We start from the raw sequence: 9,227 nt of genomic DNA, 5'->3' as shown, positions 1-9,227 counted from the left end.
TAGCCCCATAAACATCACTTTTATGGAGAACTGAACCATCGACCACAACACAAACACTGAGTCATTTAGTCGACGAGTTAAACGGTGCTGACGGACAACGGAGCTGATGAAGGTAAACAGCCCAGGAGAGTGACTGTTGACGTGGAGAGAAGTAATGACGAACAGGTGAGAGGTCAGTGAACACGGTTAGGAAAGTACTGTACTGACGTGGTGTACAGTGCCATAAGAGGTCTGTCGTGTATAAGAAGATGCAGTAACGGGGTGAAGTATACTGTACTGCAGGAAGGTGATGAAGGGAGGCTGTGGCTGGAGTTAAGGCCGTGGAGGATCACTGTCGCACATTTCTCGTGTAATTTGTGGGGTGATGAGGTAATCATATCGCAAGGGAGAAGCAGAGGGAGGCTGGGGAGAGGAGGGGAGGAGGAGTAGAGCGAGGCGAGGGGTTGAGAGAGGGAGAAGGGAGAGGAGGGGCAGAGATGTCAGGCGAAAGGGTTAATGAGAAGAGGGGAAATGGGAGTGTGTGTAGAAAAGGAGGAGGAAGAACATAAGAATGGAAAACTGCAACGGGTCTATTGGCCCATACTGGGCAGTTCCGTTTATACCCAGCCCCTATCGCTTATATATCCGTCCAACCTATATTTGAAGTTATCCAGAGTATTTAGTTAATGATGGTGTTCGGTAGCTTGTTCCACTCCATCCACTTTTTTATTTCCAAACCAATGTTTACCTATTTCGCGCCTAAATCTAAATTTGTCTAATATAAAACAATTGCCACGAGTTCGCCCTGGTTGGATAGTTTGCTACTTTGTCACATCACCTTTGTTTAACCATGACTTCATTTATACACCTTGATCATATTGCCCCTCACCAGGGCCGTCCCCAGGTATGGGCAACCAGTGCGACCCGCCCCTGGGCCCTATGCCCTTACCTCACCCAACACCAGAATTAGTGACCGCGTTAGCTTGATCTCACCTTATCACCCAGATTCAGGAGACCACCTGAAGGATTGGTGACCAGCACATGAGGTCAAAGGAAGATTAAGCCAGACTGACAATATTGTCATTCTTACTATGCCTCTGTTGAAGAGGAGTGAGGACGTTGGCAGCGGTCACCTGTCAGTGTTGTCCAACCTCACTCTTCAGTTGTCGGTGATTTGTGTTTTATCAAAATGTTGATATACATTATTTTACTATCGCATAGCCCCTATTATAGCATGGCCAGCAGGGATAGAGACAGGTACAAAAAATACATCTCGGGTGCAGAGGAAAGGCAGAAAAAAAGTAAGATGAAAGAAATCGAAATGTTAATTAAAGGTTCATAAGAAAATGTTTGCTTTCAAAAACACCAGAAACTAGTGCAAAAAGGACCTGGGCACTGTGATGGTGATAGGGCTGTCATGCTGAGGAAGAGGAGAGTACTGAAAAAAATACTAGAGCTTTTAAATGGACAGTTGTACCTCCGCTAACGTGCAGGCTGATGAAGATCTATGGGATCCAGCCAACTGGCCACATTGACACTACGACAATTGGTATTTGGAAGAACGGGAACCTGTTAAGGTATCTAGTGAAAATTATGTGTTTCCCAAAAATGGAAAACCGACACTTTACAGAAGACTTTCAGAGGTAAGTGATTGGGGTATTAACAATATGTATATTATAGAATGTATGTATGTAACTATAAAAATAAATTTTAAACCTTCTATACATAAGCAAGTTTGCGGATGACACCAAAATAGGGCGGCAGATTAATTCAGGCAGGATGCAAATGCATTACAGGAGATCTAAATAAACTGCAGGTGGTCTGAAAATGGCAAATGAAATTCAACACCAGCAAGTGCAGCGTACTTAATATTGGAAAAACAATACCAAGTAGTATACACCTTAACAACATCAACCTAGAGAAGTCGATCGTGAAAGAGACCTAGGGTACTTGTAAGCCCGGACCTACGGCCTAGCAAACAGTGCGTTAATGTTCGAAATAAGGCAAACAGAGTATTGGTTTATATCTAGAAGTGTAAGAATAAGAGTGCAGAGGTCTTATTGCAACTATATTCTGGCTAGTCAGGCCGCACCGATTATGCGGTTCAGATCTGGTGCCCTTATTATAGAATGGATATCAATTCACTAGAGTCGGTGCAGCGAAGAATGACGAAAATGATTCCGGGACTTAGAAACCTTCCATATCGGGATAGGTTAGAGAAACTTAACTTCCATTCCCTAGAAAGACGAAGAGTGCGGGGAGATATGATAGAAGTATTTAAGGGTGAAAGGAATCAATAAAGGGATATAGATAAAGTTTTATAATATCCGAGCAGGATAGGACTCGGAGTAACGGATTTCAGTTGATAAGTTTAGGTTTAGGAGGGAGATAGGAAGGACTGGTTCACAATAGGGTGGTGGACGAGTGAAAAGCTAGCAACTTTGTAGTAAGTGCGGGAACTCTGGAAAGTTTCAAAAGGAGGCTAGATAGATTCATGGATGATAGAGAGTGGTAGTAACTCTCGACAGGAGCTGCATGCACACTTGCACAGGCCACCGGCCTATTGCAGACTCCTTATTTTCTTATGTTCTTATGTGTAGTGGTGTATGGGGTAGTGTAGTGGGTGTATGTGGTAGGTGTATGGGGTAGTGTAGTGGTGCATGGGTAGTGTAGGCATGTAGTGGTGTATGGGTATGGTATGGGGAAGGTATTGGTGTATGGGATAGTGTGTGGGTAGTAGTGGTGTATGGGGTAGTAGGGTGTATGGGGTAGTGTAGTTTATGATATAGTGGTTGTATGGGGTAGAGTAGTGGGTATGGGTAGTGTAGTGGGTGTATGTAATGGGTAGTAAGTATGGTAGTGGTGTATGGGTAGTGTAGTGGGTGTAGGGGATAGTGTAGTGGTGTATGGGATAGTAGTGGTATGGGGTAGTGTAGTGGTGTATGGGTAGTGTAGTGGTGTATGGGATAGTGTAGTGGTGTATGGGATATGTAGTATGTGTAGTGGGTGTATGGGTAGTGTAGTGGGTATAGTGTAGTGGTATGGGATATAGTGGTGCATGGGTGTGTGGTGTATGGGGTAGTGTAGTGTGTATGTATAGAGGATATAGGCATGGGGTAGTGTAGTGTATGGGTGTAGGTGTATGGGATAGTGTATTGGTGCATGGGTAGTGTAGTGGGTGCATGGGTAGTGTAGTATAGTGTAGTGGTGTAAGGGGTAGTGTAATGGGTGTATGGGGTAGTGTAGGGTATGGGTAGGTATGGGGTAGTAGTGGTGGGATATGTAGTGGGTATGGGGTGTAGTAGTGGTATGGGATAGTGTAGTGGTGATGGGATAGTGTGTGTGTATGGGGTAGTGTAGGGAAAGGTAGGGTGGTAGTAGTGTGTATGGGGTAGTGTAGTGGGTATGTAGTTCAGTGGGTGTATGTAGTGTAGTAGTGTATGGGGTAGTGTAGTGGGTGCATGGGTAGGTAGTGGTGTATGGGATGGTGTAGTGGGTGTATGGGGTAGTAGGGTGTATGGGGTAGTGTAGTGGGTGCATGGGTGTGTATAGTGTAGTGTGTGTAGTGTGGGTATAGGGGTATGTAGTGGTGTATGGGTAGTGTAGTGGGTATGGGATAGTGTAGTGGTGCATGATAGTAAGGTAGTGTAGGACTGTAGGGGGTGTCAGCAGGTTGTGGGCCAGTAGGGTCGGGTGGCTCAGCAGGTGGTGGGCCAAGGTGGTTAAGTTAGGTTGACAGGAGGTTATCCAGCTGGCCACGAGAGGTGATGGATTCCATTGATCGTGAAGACAAAGGCCAACTGTAGGGAGACCTCACACCTTCCTTAAACTAGTACTCAATACATCCAGAGTTCACAGAGTACATCCTACACCTTGAGTCCTTTACAAATTAAATAAGCTAAAAATAGTACGAGTCCAGGCAGTATATCGTATCATAGTGATCTTTTAAAAAGTTATATTGCGAAAAAAATAATAAATTAATCGCCAAGTGACATTAGTGGATGACATCTGTACCCCGACTCTGCCATCACACCATACATTACATTATGATCTCCGAGTACTTGTCTAGGCTATAACTGGCCACCATATGAGTACCACATCTTAACACTATATCACCATGCATTAAATTTATGGGTAAAAACCACGCAAAAACACCAAACTTTGCGAACGGCGGCGATTCGACCCAATCAGATGCTGCTCTCACCTCACACCCTCACCCCAGTGAAAACATCACCACAAGACGCCTGATATCTGAACCGCCAGGGGTGACACGAGAGAGAGAGAGAGAGAGAGAGAGAGAGAGAGAGAGAGAGAGAGAGAGAGAGAGAGAGAGGAACTTTTGATCTTTCCCTCAAATCTTGCCTGGGGGAAGACATGAAACTTCCCCGTAAACTTTTACATAGCTTACGGGGAAAAGTTATTTTTTTTAATACTTTCACATAGTTTTATTGTCAAAGTACGTAGGCAATTGAATTTTTAACTATAATATTTATTACATCAACGGGAACCACTGATTAACCCCTTTAGTACCACGACTTAACCCCTTTAGTACGACGAATTAACCCCTTTAGTACGACAACTTAACCCCATTAGTACGACGACTTAACCCCATTAGTACGACGACTTAACCCCTTTATTACATACAATTACTATTACTACTACCATTACGACCACCATTATTTATAACAACTACTATCACTAATACTTCTACTCGTAATAATAAATAATAATAATGTTTGCCCCTCGTTTAACGAAGATGGCCGCCCCAAGGGCCACCTAGAAGTGAATTTGTTGAAGGTGTAGAAGCTGTCACCAACACAACAACCACACCCTAAGTTAACGAGCTGCATGACCCAGTGTCAAGGAATAGTCCGAGAAGACCGGACAACTCGCCAATTGCACTGGCGAACCATTACCCCGGAACACGATACGCAAATCGATTAATATCCAGGTCCCCAATTACTGCTGGGTAGACAGAGGCAAATGGCGTAAAGAAACTTGCCCATAGTTTCACTCTGCCCGGGGACCGACGCTCGCTTGAGAGGCGAGGATACTGACCATTACAACTAATACCCTAACCTAACTTAACCTCATACTGTACATGGTGTGTGTGTCAAAGGTCGGCAGCAGCAGGTCACGATATAACACCTTCACTTTATACATATTTTACATCGTTTGTGCTGGATGGATAATAAACGACTTTTATTTATTTGTGAGGGACCACCTGTTGATAGTGTGTGTGTGTGTGTGAGAGAGACACTGTGGTAAATGTCGAGATTTAACACACACACACACACGCACACACACACACACGCACACACACACACACACACACACACACACACAAACAAACTTTCAACCTCGTTCCCTAACCTCATGCACTGACGCCCACACCCCCCCCCCTCCTCCTCCTCCTCTCCAGCTGACATGAAACTATTTTAAATAAAAGTTTTCGTCTCCCACTGACGGGTTTAGTTTAAAGCTTGGGACAGGAAACACCGCCATGAACTTATCCGACTTCCTGTCTACCCGTGACGGTGGTCAAAGTGTAGACAACATACACTAAAATAGTTAAACAGATTTAGTTTTAGTGTAACAAATTTATTAACAAAGCTTGTAGTACAGTTTGCCTATTGTGAGTAATTCATTCAGGTCTTGACACTGAGGGTGGTATGACTTCTCACTGCCATGCAGGACAGAGACACAAAGAAATACATCATATTCATTAACAGCTATATATAAAGAGGTCAGATTCATGTGGGTAATGTCACTGTTCACTGTCATGCAGGACAGAGGTTCGTACACAAAGAAATACATCATATTCATTAACAGCTATATATAAAGAGGTCAGATTCATGTGGGTAATGTCACTGTTCACTGTCATGCAGGACAGTGGTTCATATACATTGGACGTCATGTTCTAATTGAAGACTAATCAGTGTGGGCTAGCAGCAAATTTGGGATAAACAGCAAGAATGTCCTCAAGCACCCCCGATTCAATGTAGTAATTACAAAGTTCATGATACAATAAGTCAGGTGGCCTGAAGTCTTTAACAGTGTCACATTCAATAATATAGTGTTCAATTGTATGCTTTAAAGGTTTATCACAAAGTTTACATGCTGAGTGCTCCGGTATGGGTACAGCGTTACTAACTTGCCAGATGTGTCTGTATCCTAGCCTAATTCTGGCCACGACTACATCACATTGTCTAGTTCTGTCCTTATGCTGGCCATACCGGTACCTCTTGTTACAAAATTTTGTCATATTTACTAATGCTACAACTGTCAGGTCTCTCTGCATTTCTCAGTTCTTCTAGATCAGAGTTCATGATTCTGACTTGAATGTTTTTAAGTACAGCATTGGACAGGCCAAGGTCACGGTCAACATTTTCTTTCTTACATGCCTCATTGGCCAGTCTATCAGCACGGTCATGATACCTAATTCCAACATGGGACGGAATCCACACAAATTCGATACGAAAGTTGTTCTCATTGGCAGTTATCACATTCCTTTTAATATCACATACAACTTTAGACATAGAGCCTGACGGGCTGTTCATTGATTTCAATGCACCTTGAGAGTCACAGAATATCACCCCACCTCCATTTTCTTTAAGGTAGTCTGTAGCGAAGTAGATTCCAGTTAGTTCAGTTTGTGTTGTGCTGGCCCAGTTGTTCAGCCTTTGTTTGTTTGACACTATCATCTCTTTTTCTTTATATATTACAATAGCACAGCCTGTTCTACCTGTGTTAGTCCGCACAGAACCATCAGTAAAAGCATAACATTCACTTGATTTAATACTCTCTATGTGTCTGTTAATAGTTTCTAGTGTGACACATCTCACCACATCGGTGTTTAACATTTGCTTACTACCAACAGGAGTGTAATTAATGGGAACTGATATATCCAGCCAAGGAGGAATGGCATTAATGGGAAAGTCTGGGGTGATTGGGACATTCAGCTTCAAGAGATCTGCAGCACTTTTATGAAGCCACGCCCCAAAGAGTCTTTTGTGGAAGGTTGGCGAAATAGTCGGGATTACTTAGATAGAACATCAACTCAGTTTGAGCTGTAGTTTGGGGACCATTGTTCATCAAAACTTTGACACAAAACATGGTGTTAAGTAGAACTATCCTCTCAGATAGGGAGGGCAGTCCGAGTTCTTTCCTCATGTTTACAATTCTGGTTGATTTTGGGCAACCTAGAATGATGCGCATGGCTTCATTTTGCTCTACCTCAAGGCTACAGAACTCACCTATTTTTTGACAGATTATGTTTCAGATTTTATTTTATTTTTTTTCAGAAACATGAAATTGAAGAAGAAATTAAATTCTCTGACATGATTGGATTTTTGCAACTGAGAAATTGCATTAGTGGTAATTTTTAACCTGAGAGAGAGAGAGAGAGAGAGAGAGAGAGAGAGAGAGAGAGAGAGAGATAACAGGCACCAGACAAACTACACTCAGTAATTTCTTCACGTTAGCAACAATTAATGGCTAAATGATATATAATACCCAGGTAAGCCGTCAAGGTGCACCACTTGTGACCACCCGTACAAGACTCAACCTACTGTACATTTATACCACACTGAATATGATGAATTTATTCTCCCCCTTGAAGTATGATGACATTGTACTCAGAAGGTTAAGTCATCATACTTCAGGTGGTTAAGTATAGTAGTAGTAGTAATAGTAAGCGGCAACTAGTAAGTAGTAGTAATAGTTCTAGTAGCAGTAAATAGTAAATAGCAATAATAGTAAGTAGTAGTAGTAGTAGTAGTAGTCTTTCTCTCCTTCGGTCGGCTTTGCTCTGCCCTAGGGGAACGAGAGCTTCTGCCCCAATTCCGACAACTGCTGCAGATATCGACTAGATCTGCGGCTCAACTAACTCAACACAGATAGGATAGCTACTTATGTATTAGGATATTTAATATTAAGGTAATAAAATGGCGACGAAGGTGTGGCTATTGGGGGAGGCTGGAGACCAATTAATAAAAAAAAAAGTAGTAGTAGTAGTAGTAGTAGTAGGTTGGTTGGTTGGTTGGTGTCTATGTTTTGCCGGCCGTCAACATCATAGGTCATTACGGCCGTAGTCTTGTTATTATCAAGTTCTCGTTCTCTTCCTTTTGTTCTTCTGGACGGTCCACATTTGTTCTTGTTACTAAAAAAAATGTTGTTCTTGTTCTTCTCTTTCTTTTACTTCCTTGTTTTTTTCGTCTTCGTGTTTCTATTCTTTATTTCTTTGTTCTCTTGTTTCTTGTGTTATTCATTTCTTTGTTCTCTTATTTCTTCTCTTCTTTATTTCTTGTGTTCTCTATTTCTTTGTTCTCTTGTTTCATTTGTTCTTCTTTTCTTGTTTCTCAACTTTAAGGATGGCCTCCTTATAGCTCAGTTTTTTCTCGTATCTCAGCTTGGCTCTCCTACACTCCCCCCTCCACTTAGGACACTCACGGTCGGGGGCCGCCGAGGACTGCACACTTCTGTGTTGCTTCATACGAGGTCTGCTGGTGAAGGGTCGTGGCGCACACCTCTCGACCCCGCCATTTCTTGGTTGCGTGGCCGTAGTGCTGGTAGTGGTAGCACCTCGTTGGTCTTGGTAAGTATGGTTTTACTGGAAATGTGTCCCATCCCAGTAAAGCCTCTTTGGGAAGTGTCCTGAGGAAACCGACCACAGCGGAGGTGGCTTTCCCGTCGTGTCCTGACAGCTTCCTCTGAGCTACGCATTCGCCGATGATTTCTTGTAGTTCTTCGAGCTCCAGTTGTTCAATTTCGGGGTGGGAGATGACCCCCCACACTGCGTTGTCACAGAGTTCATGGGTCACCTTAAGTACAGTAGCACATGGTTGATGTATGTCGTTTCTTTGAGGTACAAAGCCATCTTCAGTTGTCCAGTCTGTCCCATTCACCGAAGGTAATCATATGGCTACCATCCTGCCGGCAGACGATCTTCGTTATCCCCTCTACACGATAACTAATAAAGTAATTCTTCAGGAGGAGGAGGTTCAGTTTCTCGGGAGGGGTTGAAGGTGGAGGAGTTAACTTGACGGTTTTCATCCCCTGCCACAGGTAACTCATGGCTCTGGTGTTGTCTCTGTGCTAGTGTTGTAGTAGTCATGAGCAGTACAGGTGACACAGTGGCATTGAGAGATAACAACACAGGGTTTACTCTTGGTACACAGGATGTATTTCTTGACTCACTACAACAAAACACTTTACCACACTGTCTACACTCACCCCCTACAACCCCC

This window comes from Homarus americanus, unplaced genomic scaffold (genome assembly GCF_018991925.1).
Source record: "Homarus americanus isolate GMGI-L3 unplaced genomic scaffold, GMGI_Hamer_2.0 scaffold19117, whole genome shotgun sequence".
Taxonomy (NCBI): domain Eukaryota; kingdom Metazoa; phylum Arthropoda; class Malacostraca; order Decapoda; family Nephropidae; genus Homarus; species Homarus americanus.
This window is presented reverse-complemented; position numbering follows the sequence as displayed.